The 18,647-nt window shown below is 42.9% G+C and overlaps 1 pseudogene; it reads left to right on the plus strand.

Annotated features, from left to right (window-relative positions):
• Nucleotides 1-604, plus strand: part of LOC103085986 (rho GTPase-activating protein 12 pseudogene) — a 2,842-nt pseudogene extending 2,238 nt beyond the window's left edge.
• The last annotated feature ends 18,043 nt before the right edge of the window (nucleotides 605-18,647 follow it).

Raw genomic sequence — 18,647 nt, forward strand, 5'->3', positions numbered from 1 at the left:
AAGGTTATATTAAAGATCCAGTATTTGGAACCAATCTTACTAATCTGTGTCAGAGAGAGAATGGCACAGTGCCAACGTTTGTGAAATTGTGCATTGAACATGTTGAACAATATGGTTGGATGTTGATGGGATTTACAGAGTTAGTGGCAACTTTGCAGTGATCCAGAAGCTGAGGTTTGCAGTCAACCATGATGAGAAATTGGACTTGAAGGATAGTAAATGGGAAGATATTCATGTCATCACTGGAGCACTGAAAATGTTTTTTCGAGAATTACCAGAACCTCTCCTTACATTTGATCATTTTAATGATTTTGTTAATGCAGTTAAACAAGGACCAAGACAGCGTGTCTCTGCTGTGAAGGATCTAATCAAACAGTTGCCAAAGCCAAATCAGGACACAATGCAGACTCTGTTTAGACATCTCAAAAGAGTTACAGAAAACGGAGAAAAAAACAGAATGACGTATCAGAGTATAGCAATTGTGTCTGGTCCCACTCTGTTAAAGCCAGAGAAAGAGACTGGTAACATAGCAGTTTATACCGTCTACCAGAATCAGATTGTAGAGTTAATTCTTCTCGAGGTAAATTCCATCTTCAGACGTTGACTCTTACTGAAGACAACCTGTGGAATAGAAACCGGATTTCGTCAGATTCCAAGTCCGTATACCTGATGCATTTTATGTTTGGACCAAGCAGTGACTCTTTGATTTTGCACTTTTCTGAGGGATCAGAAAGGAATGGGAGAGTCCAGATGTGTGATAGGCCCTCATATTTGCTGCTTCGTTGCAAGTTGATAGAACTGTGTGTACGTTTGAATTAATTTTATCCTGAATGTTTGCATTTCATACTCTGAATTTCAGTAAAAATCAAAACTTGAGATTCTAAACAGTCATATACACTGGATAACTTGGTAAGAATACTACATTTTTTCTCCTCAAACTGGATAATGTAGAATTTCTTCTTATGATTCAATAGGTTCATCACTCTATAAAACAATACTTACTATCAGTTATTTTGAAAATGCTCCTGGGCATTTTAAACAAAATGAAGTATATCTGTTTTGAAACCTGTGTGTTCTTTTTTCAGGGTTTCTGCATACAGTGGCATTCTGACTGCTAGGACCCATTATAACCCAGATGCGATCCGTTGATGAAGGCTTGCTGTCTTTATGGAGTAGCACAGCAGCACACTAATAGTACTTAAAACACTGTAATATACTGGACTTTAATTCAGCATAAGCCGGTTCAGGGTATTTTGGGGCTGTCTGTGCTACACTGACTTGTAGCTAACAATCCTAATTCTATCTAGTGCCATACTGAGTTCTTGGTATGACCCTGTGGAAACCAACGTTATTTGTTGTAAATACAGGCTAAAGACTCACTGTCCTTTAGCTTATGTATATAATTATGCTATATAATCTCAGAGTGCATTCTAACCCCTCATTTCTAATCACGATATTGGTAATTCTTTTCTGTGAATATTAGGTTTCCTCCAGAAATAGGCCATTATTTAAGAAAGTTAACTGTGCACTTTTAGATTTTAATTACATTTACAGGCAAATCACTGTAATGCAAATGGTACTGGAAAAATGCTGAATAGACTTGCTAAATGGTAAATGCACTATAAGAGGAACCTTTTAGATTATTTAATATGTACAGAATACATTAGAAAAAATTTATTACAGAATTCTAACTCTGCAATACGAATAGCGGAAACCCACATGTAACTTAGATGGATGTCAGATCGAAAATGACATTGCTAAATTTGAGAATTTCTTTTTACACTACTATTGTAGATTGGTTTGTATAATAAAACAGGGTTTGGAAAGTTTTGCTACAGAGAGCATGGTCTGCTGAAGATTTTTTTAAATGTAGTTTTCTAGATTAACTGCTGTATATGAAATGTCTAATCTGAATAAAGAAAACTATCAGAGGTTTAGAGATTTTTCCATTGGAAATGTGCATTTTGGTTTTTAATTTTGGTTTGTTTTTTTTTTTTGCATTTACTGGCACACTCTTATAATACCTCATTTTTAAAAAAATCAACTGAATCCAGTATTTCCTGTGGCAAATGTTTTCCCCATTTCACACCTTTTGTGCTCCCTGCCATGCCACTGCCTCTGCCACCCACCCCTACCCACCCCTCCATTCTTTATTTCTTCATCAGTATTTGAAAGTGAATGATTTGTAACCAAGACTCTTTTTCTTAGGGTTGCATCTATAATTTACAGATTGCTTTTCTTGGGAAAAAATATTTTTTGTATGACCTGTGTAAAAACCTCTCACCTGAGTTTTGTGGTGAAAATGTTGTTTGTTGTCATGATCTTGTTAAACTGATAACAAACCAAACTACTTGACAGCGATGGAAAAGCAGGTTGTTTTGGGTAGGGAGAAAAAGCTCCCAAATGAGAATGTTTATATTTGCCTAACGATGGTCTTAACAATATACAGTATGCTTTCGGCCTGGCCTATATAGTGATTGCATGCCAGGAAAACAATTAGACTCAAATCAGTGTTCTTTCTCTTGGTAGTTATGACATATCAAAGATTAAAATTGTCCTGTGTTTCTTGTTTCAAAGTACACATGTGTGTATGTGAAGTCTTAAATGTTTTCATAGTCCACAGCTAATCAGCTTATTGTAATATTGTATGTATAATGAGATCAATGTCTTGTGTTTTCATCTTTTGTGAATTAAAAATTCTCACTTGTTTTCTGGTCATACCAAAACCAAAACAAAAGAAAAATAGATGCTGAATCCACCTACTTTTCACTGCTTCCCTTGCGGCCACCCTAGTTGGCAGCACCATCTCTTACTTGGACTCACACAATAATCTCCTGTCTTGCCTCACTGCTTCACCTCCTACAGTCCATTATCTCCACCACAGCCAGAGGGATGCTTGTAAAAGGTCAATCTGATACTGCCAATCCCCAGATCAAAACACTCTAATAGCTTCCCATCACAATTAGGGAAAAATACAAAGTTCTTACCCCAACCTCCAAGGCCTGCTGCAGATTGGCCCTTGGCTACCTCTCTGGCCTCATTTCCTACCACTCCTCCTTTTAACTCACCTTACTTCACTGGCCTCCTTTGCTGTTTTTGAACATGTCAAGCACCTCCAGGCCTTCGTATTTCCTGTCTCCCTAGCCTAAACTATGTTTCTCCTAAATATCCACATGACTCATATCCACATTTTATTCAGGACTGTTCACTCCTCGGAGGGCCTCCCCAGCACATACTGCCTAAAATAGCACTCTACCCCATCACTTCCTATCTTATTAACCTGCTCCATTTTTCTTCATAACACTGATGAGATTAAATTATATGTGTAATTATTTGTTATCTAATTATCATCAGAACACAAGCTTCATGAAGGTAGAAATGTTGTCTATTTTATTCACTTCTGTATTCTCAGCTCCTAGAACAGTGTCTGGCACATAGTAAGAGCTCAGTAAATATTTGTTAAATGAGTGATTATGTGGAAGGGGCCTAACTTAGCAGCCTAAATTGGATTCACCCTTGGACTCACATAGATATTATTCTGTCTGGAGCGTCTAGGAGGTGGGCCCACTGAGAAACTATGTGTTTAGAAGCTGAAAGAGCTTCGCAGGAAAGATGGCATCCTAATTGAAGAAAGAATGGACATCTAAGATCCCTCCTAGACCTCAGAGTTGAGGGGGAGGGAAGATGTTGAGTATAACTCTCAGGTTGTAATTAATCAGGACGTTTAAAAATAAGAAATAACAGAACCCCAACTCAACCCACCTGAAGCAGAAAAAAAAAGGATTGCTTTGGTTCAGAAGGCTAGGAAGGAACCAAGGTTGGAGACTCAACATTGTCAGAACTCTCTGGGTCTATATTTCATCTCTGCTTCTCTTTCCCCATTTGTCTCATCCTTTCTTGCAGACTGGTCTTCTCCATATTGAAAGAGACATGGCTGTCAGCAGGCAAAGCCTCACAAAGAGAAATTCTGTCTCCCAGAGTCCATGGATCTATCCCAGGGGACATTTCTGACTGGCCTTTTTTGTTGTTGTTGTTCATGTGCCCATCATTCAGTCCAATCACTGTTGCTAAGAGAATGGATGTTCTGTGACTGGCCAGCTCTAGTTCACATACTTATCCCTGAGGCCAGGAGTAGAGGCTATAACCAGTTGAAGGGGAGTGGAAAAGCTTGCTGGGAAGAGCAAAAACCAAAGAACAACAACGACAACACAATACCCACCAGAGGGCACTACCCTGGTTATCTTCTGATCTACCTCCTGGGACTCACACCTGAGTCCTAAGTAGAGAGGGCTTTGTAAGAGTAAGTACCAATTTAAAGGACTATTTCACTAAAATCTCTGTGGGACATTGAGTACACAGGGCACATCAGAAGCACTGGCTTTAGTAGTTCCAGTTGGGTGGGAAGCAGCTTTGCGACAGCATGAGCAGCGGCCACCTCAATGCATCAATGCCTTTGTTACAGGCATCAGAAGACTTGGCAGCAGATTATCACCCCAGGGAGCTACAGAAGGAAAGGAGGAAATGGTGGAAGCCACTGGGGAGTTGAAAGGATATCATTAATAAACCTATGTCACAGACCTCTGGGAGACTCGCAGAAATAGTTGGATTAGTGAAAGCTTTGAAGAGGGGCAAATACAGGCAAGGGCAGAGTCAGAGAAATTCCTCTTTGTGATTATGTTGTGAACTTGATTTTACTTCCAATCTGTTTGCCATGTCAAAAGGATGTCCACAGACCACAGAGAATAGGGGCAGCATATCAGCCAGTGAGGCCCCATCCCCCAGAGCCCGTAGCATTGTGCTGAAGTCACAGAAATCTCTGGGAAGCTTCGAAATAAGGCAGAGGGCAGATGGGTCCCATTTCTGAGATCCAGTGGCACATCCTTGTCTGAGCCATGATGTGGACCCACCTAGCTGTTCTGAGTCAGGAGATACCTGTCCCACTCTGATTTTCTCTCCACCTATTTCTCTCTTCTCAGCTTGAAGCCCAGCCACAGACCAATACCACCATTAGACCAGGATTCCCCTGACACTGCTTTCTGCCTGGTTTGGACCTCTGCAGGATTACTCTTTCCTGTCTATTCAGACTCCAGACCTTGTCTGTGTCCTCCAGTTTGGTTTTACACCCTGGATTCAGACCTTGGCTTCAACCTCGTAACTCACGGTAACTAGTTCCCTGGGCATTCATTCTAGCTCCCCTATTCACCTGTTGGCCCAGCCTGGCTGTGAGTCCTGGCTTGCGTTGTTTGGCAGCCACCCATGACCTAACACTGACCATGTCCTTCCACCCTACTCCCCTTGTCACTTGAATTGCTTTCTATACCCACCCTTAGAATATAAAGATGCTGCTCACGTTGGTATATAATGTCTTCATATTTCAGCAGCCTGTCTGGCTGGAGGAAACTTCATAACCTCCTCTGGCAATCCATTCCACTGTCTAATCACGCTGATAGTCAAGGTTCTTCCTTCTGCCATACCATTTAGTAGAAGTCTGAGTGCTACTGAACAATAATCATTCTAAATGTCACCCACCTGGGAGAGATGAGAACAGAGATCCTCAGGGCCACACTATTTGGAATGTGCCCAGAATGTAGAAACACCTGTTTGAGATGGAAATTGTGGTCCCCGAACATATGTCATTGATGATAAGCCCAGGGAACTATAATAGTCACTCCCAGAGCTTATTGGGATAATATGAGGAACCAATGAGGTCACTTTGTGACTCCTGAGCAACTGAGGTTCTTTTTTTTTTTTTTGCGGTACGCGGGCCTCTCACAGTTGTGGCCTCTCCCGTTGCAGAGCACAGGCTCTGGACGCACATGCTCAGCGGCCATGGCTCACGGGCCCAGCCGCTCCACGGCATGCGGGATCTTTCCGGACCAGGGCACGAACCCGTGTCCCCTGCATAGGCAGGTGGACTCTCAACCACTGCGCCACCAGGGAAGCCCAACAACTGAGGTTCTTGAGGAAGAAATCCTCAAACTGGAGGTAGAGAAAGGCATCCTTCCGTGGATGGCCCGGCTAATGCAGCTTGTAATGTCCAGTCCTGTGCTTGGCAAAATAGATCCCAATTCATTCATTTTTACTTCGCCCCATTTCAACTGTCACTGCCCTCCCTGCTCAAGTCCAGGCACCCAGCTCCTTCTGCCTAGACAAAAGTCATAGCTCCTATCTGGTTTCCCTGCTTGTTCTCTCTTGTTCCCTCTCATTTCCTTCCATTCTATTTTTCTCACAGCTGTAAGGAAAGATCACAGAGTGATCTTTTAAAAATGTAAATCAGATCGTGTCACTCTCCTGCTTAAAATCCTTCAAAAGCTTCTCATTTCACTTAGAAGATCCAAACTCCTTCCCATGACTTATAAGGTCCTCCAGGATCAAGCCCCTGCCTACCTCTCAGACCTCTTCTGGGGCTACTGTCTCCGTTGCTCACTATGCTCTAGACACACTGAATGGATTTCATCTTCTCCTATGTGAGCTCTTCCTTCTCTGGAGGGTCTTCACCCATGTGGTTCCTTTTGCCTGCAGTGCTCTTTCCTGGGCTTTTCTCAAGGCTGGATCCTTCTCAGTTTTTAATTCTCGGCTAAACTGTCACCTCCTTAGAGAGGCTTTCCTGGCCCACCCTTGCTATAGAAGTTTTCTCCTGACTGTTTACTTCCTTCTTTAGCACCCACTACAACTGCAGTTGTTTGATGTGTCTATTTATTTATTCAAACTCGATCTTCCTCACTAGAATGTAAGTTCCAAGAGGACAATGCCATGCTATCCCTAACCTTACCACAGTACCTAGCGTATAATAGACATTCAATGAATGTATGCTGAATTCATGCTTTTAATAGTAAATGCTCAACACATAATTTTTAAATGAATGAATGGGGTAAAAGTAGAGGGCATCCCATGGAAATTAAAAAGAAAACAAAGGACTATTAACAATAACTCTATGCCCACCAATGTGATAACTCAGATGAAATGGACCAATTCCTTGAAAGACACAGTTACCGAAACTCAGACAAGGAGAAATAGATAATCTTAAAAGGCCTATATTGACTAAAGAAATGGAATCAATAATTAATAGCCTTCCAAAGGAGAAAGCAACAGGCCCAGATGCAGTTGTGGCCTCTCCCGTTGCAGAGCACAGGCTCTGGACGCACATGCTCAGCGGCCATGGCTCACGGGCCCAGCCGCTCCACGGCATGCGGGATCTTTCCGGACCAGGGCACGAACCCGTGTCCCCTGCATAGGCAGGTGGACTCTCAACCACTGCGCCACCAGGGAAGCCCAACAACTGAGGTTCTTGAGGAAGAAATCCTCAAACTGGAGGTAGAGAAAGGCATCCTTCCGTGGATGGCCCGGCTAATGCAGCTTGTAATGTCCAGTCCTGTGCTTGGCAAAATAGATCCCAATTCATTCATTTTTACTTCGCCCCATTTCAACTGTCACTGCCCTCCCTGCTCAAGTCCAGGCACCCAGCTCCTTCTGCCTAGACAAAAGTCATAGCTCCTATCTGGTTTCCCTGCTTGTTCTCTCTTGTTCCCTCTCATTTCCTTCCATTCTATTTTTCTCACAGCTGTAAGGAAAGATCACAGAGTGATCTTTTAAAAATGTAAATCAGATCGTGTCACTCTCCTGCTTAAAATCCTTCAAAAGCTTCTCATTTCACTTAGAAGATCCAAACTCCTTCCCATGACTTATAAGGTCCTCCAGGATCAAGCCCCTGCCTACCTCTCAGACCTCTTCTGGGGCTACTGTCTCCGTTGCTCACTATGCTCTAGACACACTGAATGGATTTCATCTTCTCCTATGTGAGCTCTTCCTTCTCTGGAGGGTCTTCACCCATGTGGTTCCTTTTGCCTGCAGTGCTCTTTCCTGGGCTTTTCTCAAGGCTGGATCCTTCTCAGTTTTTAATTCTCGGCTAAACTGTCACCTCCTTAGAGAGGCTTTCCTGGCCCACCCTTGCTATAGAAGTTTTCTCCTGACTGTTTACTTCCTTCTTTAGCACCCACTACAACTGCAGTTGTTTGATGTGTCTATTTATTTATTCAAACTCGATCTTCCTCACTAGAATGTAAGTTCCAAGAGGACAATGCCATGCTATCCCTAACCTTACCACAGTACCTAGCGTATAATAGACATTCAATGAATGTATGCTGAATTCATGCTTTTAATAGTAAATGCTCAACACATAATTTTTAAATGAATGAATGGGGTAAAAGTAGAGGGCATCCCATGGAAATTAAAAAGAAAACAAAGGACTATTAACAATAACTCTATGCCCACCAATGTGATAACTCAGATGAAATGGACCAATTCCTTGAAAGACACAGTTACCGAAACTCAGACAAGGAGAAATAGATAATCTTAAAAGGCCTATATTGACTAAAGAAATGGAATCAATAATTAATAGCCTTCCAAAGGAGAAAGCAACAGGCCCAGATGGTTTGACTTGTGAATTCTACCAAACATTTAAGGAAAAATGATATCAATTCTCTACAGTGTGTTTCAGAAAATAGAAGCAGAGGGAACCCATCCTAACTTGTCCTGTGAGGTCAGCATCACCCTAATATTAAATCCAAACAAAGACATTACAAGAAAGGAAAAGTACAAACCAATATCTCTCATAAACATAGATGCAAAGATCTTCCCAACTTGATCTATAGATTTAACTGAATCCCAATCAAAATACCAGAGCATTACTTTTTTGGATATTGACAAACTGATTCTAAAGCATATATGCTAAGGTATTAAGACCCAGAATAAACAACACAATATGAAGAAAAAGATGAAGAAGAAAGTCAAAAGACTGACACTCTCCAACTTCAAGACCTACTGTAATCAAGACAATGTGGTATTGGGAAAGGAATAGACAAATAAATCAACATAACAGAATAGAGCACCCAGATGTAGACCCACAGAGGGTGGGGAGAGGAGAGAAATCGGTAAGGGAGATTAAGAGGTACAAAATTCCAGTTGCAAAATAAATGAGTCACTGGTATGAAATGTACAGTGCGGGGAATATAGTCAATAATTATGTAATATCTTTGTAGGGTGACAGATGGTAACTAGACTTGTTGTCGTGATCATTTTGAAATGTATAGAAATATCGAATCACTATGTTGTACAACAGGAACTAACATAGTGTTGTAGGTAAATTATACTTCAAAACCAAACAAACATGCAAGGAAACCCATAGAAAAAGATTTGTGGTTGCCAGAGGCAGAGGGGGAGTGGAGGGGGAATTGGATGAAGGTGGTCAAAAGATACAAACTTCTATTTATAAGTAAATAAGTACTAGGGATGTAATGTACAACGTGATAAATATAATGAACACTGCTGTATGTTATACATGAAAGTTGTTAAGAGGGTAAATCCCAAGAGTTCTCATCACAAGGAAAAATATGTTTCTCTATTTCTTTAATTTTGTATCTATATGAAATGATGGATGTTCACTAAACTGTTGTGGTTTGTGGTAATCATTTCATGTTGTATATAAGTCAAATTAGTATGCTGTACACCTTACTAATACAATGTGTTGTATGCCAATTATATCTCAATAAAACTGGAAGAGAAAAAGAAATAGACCCACACAAATATAGCTAACTGATCTTTGACAGAAAGATAAAGGTGATTCAATGAAGAAAGGATAGCCCTTTCAACAAATGGTGCTGGAATAACTAAACATCCACAAGCAAAAGAAACAAAAGAGAGAGAGAGAACATAGACACTGACCTTATACTTTTCACAAAAATTAACTCAAAATGGATCTTAGACCTATATGTAAAGTGCAAAACCATAAAATTTCTAGTAGATAACATAAGAGGAAATGTAGGTGACCTTGGGTTTGGTGATGATTTTTAGATACAATACCTAAAGCATAGGCCATGAAAGAAAAAAATAGTAAGTTGGACTTCATTAAAATTAAAAAGTCTCCCCTGTTAAAGACACTCTTAAGGGAATGAAAAAACAAGCCACAGACTGGGAAAAAAACATTTCCAAAACACATAAGAGATATAAAGGACTAATATACAAATATAAGAAACTCTTAAAACTTAGGAAACAACCTAATTTAAAAATGGGTGAAAGATCTGAGAAGAAACCTCACCGGAGATATATAGATGGCAAGTTAGCATATGAAAAGATGCTCAACATCATGTTATTAGGGAATTGCAAATTAAAACAATGAGATGCCATTCACTACACACCTATTAGAATGGCTAAAATCCAGAACATTAACACCACCAAATGCTGGCAAGGAGGATGTGGAGCAACAGGAACTCTCATTTATTGCTGGTGGGAAGGCAAAATGGTACAACCACTTTGGAAGACAATTTGGCAGTTTCTCACAAAGCTAAACGTAGTCTTACCGTATAATCCAGCAACCACACTCCTTAGTAGTTTTCAAATGAGTTGAAAACTTAGGTCCACACAAAAACCTGCACACAATGTTTATTGCAGCTTTCTTTATAATTGGCAAAACTTAGAAGCAATCAAGATATCTTCCAATAGGCAAATAAATAAAATCTGGTACATCCAGATGATAGAATATTATTCGGCAAATGAAAAGAAATGAGCACTCATGCCATGAAAAGACACTTAATATCACATAATGCATATCTCTAAGTGAAAGAAGCCAGTCTGAAAAGGCTACATACTACATAATTCCAACTATATCACATTCTAAAAAAGGCAAAACTATAAAGAGTAGAAAGATTAGTGGTTGCCAGGGGCTGGGGCTAAAGGGGAGGCATGAATAAATAGATAGAGCACAGGGGATGTTTAGGGCAGTGAAACTATTCTGTATGATACTGTAATGGTGGGTACAGTATTATACACTTATCAAAATGCATAGAACTGTACAGTACAAAGAGTGAACCCTGATGAAAGCTATGGGCTTTAATTAATAATAATATATTATTATTGGCTCATCTATTGTAACTAACGTAGCACACTAATTCAAGATATTAATAATAGAGGCAACTGGTGTGGAGGGAGAGGGGGTACATGTGCTTTCTGCTCAGTTTTTCTGTAAACCTAAAACTGCTCTAAAAGATAGTCTATTAATTTTTAAAAGTGGAGGGAATGTGTGAGAAACAGTTCTGGAAGGCACAAGTGAGGAGACAGAAACTCCTGGCATTGCCCAGGAGATGGAGGTTGATGGCTAAAGGGATAGTTAGGCTCCAAAAGAATTGCAAAAACCCTCCTCCCATTAAAACCAGCAGCACATGCTGGGTCCCACCACCAGTCTTAACCCCACTCAGATATCAGGCTTTACACAGCAGCTAAATCCTAGTGGGACAGTCTCAGATAAGAACAGGAACCCCTCTGCCATTCACAGCCTCTCCTGTTTCTCCCACTGAAGTCCCACTAAACTGTTACCGGACAGTTAAACTAGGCCTATTGGAGGAATTTCCCCCATAATAAGTCCGTTTATTATAGCCTTCCAAATGGAAAGAGGGGAGAGAGGGAGGGAGGGAGGAAGGAAGGGAGTTAGTGATGATTTATATTAACTGGCTTTTTACTGGCTCAGGGAAATTCTGCCCATCAATATTTTACACCACAATGAGAATGAAATAATCTCCCGGAAAGCAAAGGAAAGGAAAGGAGACAGGAAGGAAGGAAAGAAAGAAGGAAAAAGAGAGAAAGGAAACAGTTAATGAAGAACTAGAACTTCTTTTACAGCTACCTTTGGCGGAGTACATCCATTCTGTTACGGTGTGAGATATTCGCATGTCTCTTGATTCATATATCCTTCTGTCTCATTGGAAAAAGATATGATAAACACATTCACGCTGCAGTCTGAGTGACTGGTACTGTGTGTTCTCCTTATCAGAACTATTTGTAATTACCTAGGGATTCTCGGAGTCACACATTAGGAAGAAATCAGACTCCTGGGAGAATTCGAAGTGCTACTGAGTGGTGGGCCCTGGGGGGAAATTTTACCCCAGGCTTCTTGCTCAATCTTATCTTCTGGGCCCTAGGATATTGAGACACAATAGAAAGAGGAGCTCGTACGGGCTCAATTTTAAGAGTTTCTGTTGTTGTGCTTAATTGTGACAGATGGTTTAGGAGGGAGACAAGTCGCATGGGCCAGAGGGGAGAGGATGAGATCTAGCTCTGGTCCCGCAGCCCTCAGAGAGTTGCAGGGGGAGGAGACTGACTGCTCTTGGCAGCTGAGGTCCCACCTGACATGAGGAGGTGACTGGAATTGCAAAGCTGGAAGGCGCTGCTAGGAGAAAGGCAGCTGAGTGAGCTGTTTATTCAACAGGCGCTGAAAATGAAGTTTGGCACCTCATTTGAGAACTTCCAGCAGCGTGAAGGAAGCTGATTCATTTTTTCACATCAGACTTAATCATTGTTCTGTTTACTTAATAGTGAGATAATGACGTCTTATGTTTATGAACTGTCTTATAGCCTGAGGGAGTCCACAGCACTTTACAGACTTCAAAATCAGAAAGAAACTCGACAGGGACTATGTCTTCCACCACTGAAATGCCATCACCTGGGGACTGGGGGATCAGGGAGGGGAGGGATTGGCTCGGGCAGGAGCTGGGTCTTTACAATGACAAACGTTTCCTGAAGTAGCTCCACAGCCCAGGATTCATGTCGCTAATGGGCAGGGCTACTGTACAGGTTGGGACAGGGTGTCCAACACAGGACAACCAGCTGAGGGGTCCCTTTGCCAAGCCGAGCACCCTGCGAGGGTCTGCATCTGCCTAGGGGAAGGGATGCCCTATTTCCCATTCACAGAAAGAAGTGTTTCTAACTCTAATTAATGAAACTTATTTCACTGTAATGTGTATTGGCTAAGGGTGGCCCCGAGGAAGGGATCTCAAGGCGTGTGTTGTGAGAGGGTTGGGCTGCAGTTTGGTAGAAGTGAGGTAGAGCCCCACCCTGACGTGAAATAGCTGTGCGACATGTTCATTCATTCATTCATGTCTCCAGGCGTCCATTTCCTCACCTGGAAATGACTGAGTCACAGTAGCTGATTTTTGAGAAAGGCTGCTGAGATGCACAACTCCAGGGGGAGCTATGCCCATTGTTTCTGAAGAACCGTGAGCGCTACAATGGAGTCTAGGCTTGACTGGATGATGGGAGGGCTAACCGTTCCCTGTGTGTTTAAGTAAACGCTGCCACTTGCTTCAGGCTCTCTCACATCCGGAAGCCAATGTGCCCTGCTCCCCTCTTTCTTTGTACACAGCACTCATCCCTTCTCAACACTCCCAGGGTGTACCCTGCTGTGTTGTACATAATCTCGTAATATTTTCTCACTTATTTATATCCCTTATTAGACTATGATCTCTCTTCAAGGGCAAGGTAGGATCTTTTTCTTCTCCGTCTTTTCATATTTGCCCTCTGCCCATCCCCCAAGCCCCACACACAAAGGGTCTCTGTGGCTCCTCCAGCTAATTAGAGGCATTTAAGCTGGTTTGTCCCCTCTCTCCTCTCTAAAACTTAACTTTGAAGAAAAAGATTGAGTGTGGGGGTTACCTGGGAGACCACTAGGAATCACCCATTTCCCATCTAGTGCCCTCTTTGGCTCCAGGAGGCCCCTTTCTGATGGCCCGTCACTGCAGAGGCGGGGGGAGGGGGCCAGAGGACTAGAGATTAGCCGATCTCTAAAGTCTCTTCTGTTTCCAGCTTCCTATGAAAACATGCTCGTTGCCCTTAGTAACCGGCTATGCATAAATTTATGAATGCATCTAACCCTTCTTAAAAGGTATTTACATATAATTTCAGCTTACGCTAACTCGAGGCTAATGAATTTCATACATTTGTTTCCTGTTGCATAAAATCACATTTATTTGTGGTTTTCGAAACGTACCACTTTCAAAACCTCGAGTGGGCTCTGATAGCATCTCCTAGATGTCGTGACCACATCTGCCTTCGCCATCGCTCCCTCCCCCAGCTCTGCTATGTCTCCCTGCATACAGAATTCAGAGGCAGGCGATCTTTGTGCAAGGGGAGGGACAGATCTTTCCCAAACAAGCCCAGAACTGGGTTGCCTGCCTTGACCACGGTGGTAGGTGGCTATCTGGCTTTAAAAAAGATCCTCTGGGACAGAGTTCTTTTCTCCACCTTTTCCAGTCATCTCTCCCCGACTTCTTCCCTCTCGGCCAGTATTGAAGTGGGTTTTGAAAAGTGGGACACACACCCCAAACAAGCAGGACAGCTCTCATAGATCCTGGAAGGGTCTTCGGCTGCATTCTAAGAGCTCCCAGCTTTTGAGGAGATGGTGTTTTCCCCTGAGATTCTAGAGAAGTATGGAGCCTAGGGCATAGCAACAAGATCATCCGCCATCCAGAAAAGATTTCACATTAGAATATGTACAGCTGACAAAGCTGCTACAGAGAGACAGAGAGAGAGAGAGAGAGAAAGAAACCTGAAGAAAAGAGAACCAGGCTAGTATACAGAGGACTTGTGTCTGGAGCTGAGCAACACTGTTGGATTGCTAGGTGGCTAAGACCTCAGTTTTTCCATCTGTCTTATGGGAAAATAAGAGGATGAATGACCCCATAAAAAATAAATATTTATAATCCCATCCTCCCTTTAAAGAGGGTGGCTACTGGTACACAAAAGAAATGTTCTTAAATCTGTTGAGGCCTAGATGATTAATCTGCTAGATGCTCTAATAGAGTTAGAAGAAACTGCATGAGAGGTAGGAACACAATCTAGGAGGAGGAGTGTAAAAAGAGCAGAGAAGAGAGGAGAGGGAGCAGAATGCAAGGGATCTGGCAGAAGCCTCCATCCTGGGATCCCCTTCCTGGGACTCTACCCCCAACATCACTAAAGTCTACCCAGACTTGCTGAATACTGGAGACAAGTAGATTTCTTTTGGAAATCAAAGAAGGGACTGAGGTTGTGCCTGACATCCCAAGGCAAACAAAAACAGCAGATGCAGAAGCTAGAAGCAGAGTGGGGAGCAGAGGAAAAGAAGCCCTCCAGAATGGCTGACTCCCCTTCCATCACACTGAACTGTCCTTGGGGTCTGCAGTGTCCTTTCTTGCCAGGAAACTGTGGTTAGATCTAGCCACTTGGTCAGATTTCCCTAACCTGAAGTCTCTGGGGAGAGATAGCTAGGGGTGGGTGCAGGGGGACACTAAAGAGGCATCAGGCAAAAGATCCTGAAACCCTCTTTCTCTTGCACAAAGGTGCAAGCTGGCCTTAATTTACTTAATTAAGAAAGCCACTCGAGGGTTTTTTTGCCATCACCAAATGAAGTCAAAAGAAAAGAAAAGAAAGGAAAATCTGCAAGCTGAGGTGATGTGCAGATTTGGCTCCAATAATTTTTACATTGCCGCCACTCAAGTCCCCAAACCTCTCGAAGAAACCCACACAGATTTCTGATTTTGAGGCACCTCTCCCTTAGATCCATCTTTTCACCTACAGATTCGGTTAGTGCTGGAGAGCTGGGAGAGGCAGGATAGATGGATCAATATTTCTGAGGGACCCCCATTCTGCTCCCTGAGACAAACAAGCCCCTGAGCATCGGCCAGAGTGTGATGCTGTGTTGAGCTCAAGATCTGGGCCCAGGGGTCCTGCTGACCTCTCTTTTCTGGATAGCTGTGAATCAGGTGCACTGGCGGCATTTCCTCACACAGCCTGAGACGTTAAAATTACATAGTAGGAGTACAGCCATTTCTGTTACAGACATCAAAAGGGAAGGGCGGTCTCAAGCAAGAAGGACACATCAACCTCAGTGGCCTGCCTTCCCCTCCTGTCTTCCACTTTCCATCTGCCTCTCCTCCACCTCTACAGGCATTACCTAGAATTCTGAACCAGGACAGATGCTGGCCAGTTGTGGACAAATCCTCAGGTTAGCAGCGGTAAGGTTGGAATTAGAAAACAAATGCAAACGCATAGACATGGAGGCTTTGACAGCACAGGCATCTTCAGCCAAAACCACGAAACTCTATTCAGAGCTTATGCCCGGCCCCAGTTCCTTTGCCTCACTAAAACCTCACTCTGCACAAAGGGTGAATGTTAGGCCAAGCCACTCAGACTTCTGGCCCAAAAGAATTTTGAGTTCGTGCAGCAATAATTGCACAATGGGTCAGAGAAGAGGCCCACACACAAAAGAGGTAAGGGGACACACACACACACACGCGCACACACACACACACACACACACACACACACACACGTGATCCTTAAACAAATATATCAACAACCGCCATAAATGAGCCATAGTACTTTGTGATCTTAATGCCATCAGGTGAGCTGAGAAATATTTTTCATTCTGAGAGTTAAGGGCCCGGTTGGCTCAACTGGTTTGACTCTGCCCCCCATCCTGTGTGCTATCTGATTCACCTTTGTTTTTTTTTGTTTTTTGCGGTACGCGGGCCTCTCACTGCTGTGCCCTCTCCCGCTGCGGAGCACAGGCTCCGGACGCGCAAGCCCAGCGTCCATGGCTCACGGGCCCAGCCGCTCTGCGGCATGTGGGATCTTCCGAGACCGGGGCACGAACCCATATCCCCCGCATCGGCAGGCAACTCTCAACCACTGCGCCACCAGGGAAGCCCTATCTGATTCACCTTTGGATTGGCTGATAGCTGGGCATTGGGATCGCTCCTTGGCCAGTTGTTTAGTTTTGAGATATACCTCTGTGGCAGAAGGTTTAATCTGTTCAGAGAGGGTTTGTTTTGGGCTTTTGAAACAGCCGTACTCCTCTCCTCTGATAATTATGGGTTATTTCAGAAAGGGGAGCTTCTAAGAAAGCTCTTACTGGATCTGAACTTGGGCCACTCCCAGAACTGTTTGTTTCATCTGGTCCATCACTCTGCTTACTGCCACCTACACAGATAGGAAGCGTCTCCTGGGACTGAAATTTATAGGCCCCTTGCCCATCATCCAAACTGCTAGATCCTGTCCTCTGGAAGCTGATATCTACTGATAATTGCAATATTGAGGCATGTACACAAGATCCATAAATACTGTTGGCCTACTGAAAATAGTCAACCCAGAGCTGATATGAGCCAGAAGAAGGTACTAGTTGTAACCTACCTACACCAAGGAAACCCAACATACAGCCCTGGCTCAAAAATGAGCCTTGCAGAGTCGAGAGCTGTTGCCATATTTAATAATGTAAACAACCTATGGTCATGGGAGAAAAGGGAAACCAAAGTAAGTTTTTTCAGAGTGTCTCCCAGCTAACCAGTAGGCAGATGTGTCTCTGAAATCTTCCTTCAGCCCCTCATGTGAATCAAGCAATGACACAAGTGACCAGCAGAGAGGACAGTGTCATATTATGGATAGAAGCTTGGGCTTTCTGTGAGACTGCCTGGGTTCAAATCCCCCTAGAAGCACTTACCAAAACTTCTTTTGGAAATTAAAGAAGGGAGTAAGGTTGTATTTCTCTTACTTAACTTACCAAAGCTCTTTGAGTCTCCATTTTCTCACCCATAAAATGACCATAGTAATAGTACCCGTTGGGAGTTTCAAATAAGATAATTCATGTAAATATTTGCCATAGTTCCTGGCAGAATGTGAGAGTTCAGTAAACACTAGTTGTTTTTGTTTACGGGGTCCAGGGGTCCAGGGAACCAGGAGCCCATAGCAGATTTTGGCCCCTGCTTCTAATTCCAAAGAGTGTGACCCTTTAGGTCTCCAGAATCCTAATATAAAGTGATATCTCCTGCCATTGATATACAGTGCCCAGTCACTGGGGGACTGGATTTTCAAATCGGAACTGGTGGTATGTTAGTTAGGGTTCTCCAGATAAATAGATAGAACTGATAGGATAAATAGATAGATATAGATATAGACACAGATATAGATATACATAGAAGTTTAGTATAAGGAACTGGATTGTGCACTAATTGAGGCTGAGGACTCCCACGATCTACAGTCAGCAATCTGGAGACCCAGGAGAGGTGATGGTGTAGTTCTGGTTAGAGTCCAAAGATCTAAGAACCAAGAGAGCTGATAATATAAGTTCTAGTCTGACACACAGCATGCTTCAGACCCAAGAAGGGTCAATGTTTCAGTTTGAGTCTAAAAATGAGAAAAGATGGATGTCCTAGCTTATCAGTCAGGCAGGAGGCATTCCCTCTTACTCAACCCTTTTGTTCCATTCAGGCCTCCAACTGATTGGATGAGGCCCACCTACATTAGGGAGGGCAATCTGCTTTACTCAGCCTACTGATTCAGATATTAATCTTATCCAGAACCCCCTCTCCACAGACATACCCAGAATAATGTCTGGCCAAATGACTGGGCGCTCAGTCACCCAGTCATAAGATTAACCGTCACAGGGGACATATGCTAAACTCTCAGTAGCCAGTGTGGTCTGTGAACCAGCAGCACTGTCACCCCCAGGGAGCCTGTTAGAAATGCAGCACCTCAGGCCCCACTTCAGACCTGATCAATCAGAATCTGCATTTTGATAAGATCATCAGGTGATTCATATGCACATTAAAACTTGACAAGTGGTGAGATAAAACATTAAAAGCTCTGGTTCTCAAAGTATGGTCCTTGAAGAGCCAGTTGTACTGGCATCACCTGTGGGTTTTTCGTAAATGCAGATTCATAGGCCTTACCTCAGCTTGACTGAGTAAGAACTTATGGGAATGAGGCCTACAAAACTGACTTTTAACAGGCATGTTAAAGTTTAAGAACCACTGAGTTACAAGTAGACTCTTTTCTCTATAAGCATCAAA

Source organism: Lipotes vexillifer, unplaced genomic scaffold, assembly GCF_000442215.2.
Source record: "Lipotes vexillifer unplaced genomic scaffold, Lipotes_vexillifer_v1.1 scaffold1728, whole genome shotgun sequence".
NCBI classification, from domain to species: domain Eukaryota; kingdom Metazoa; phylum Chordata; class Mammalia; order Artiodactyla; family Lipotidae; genus Lipotes; species Lipotes vexillifer.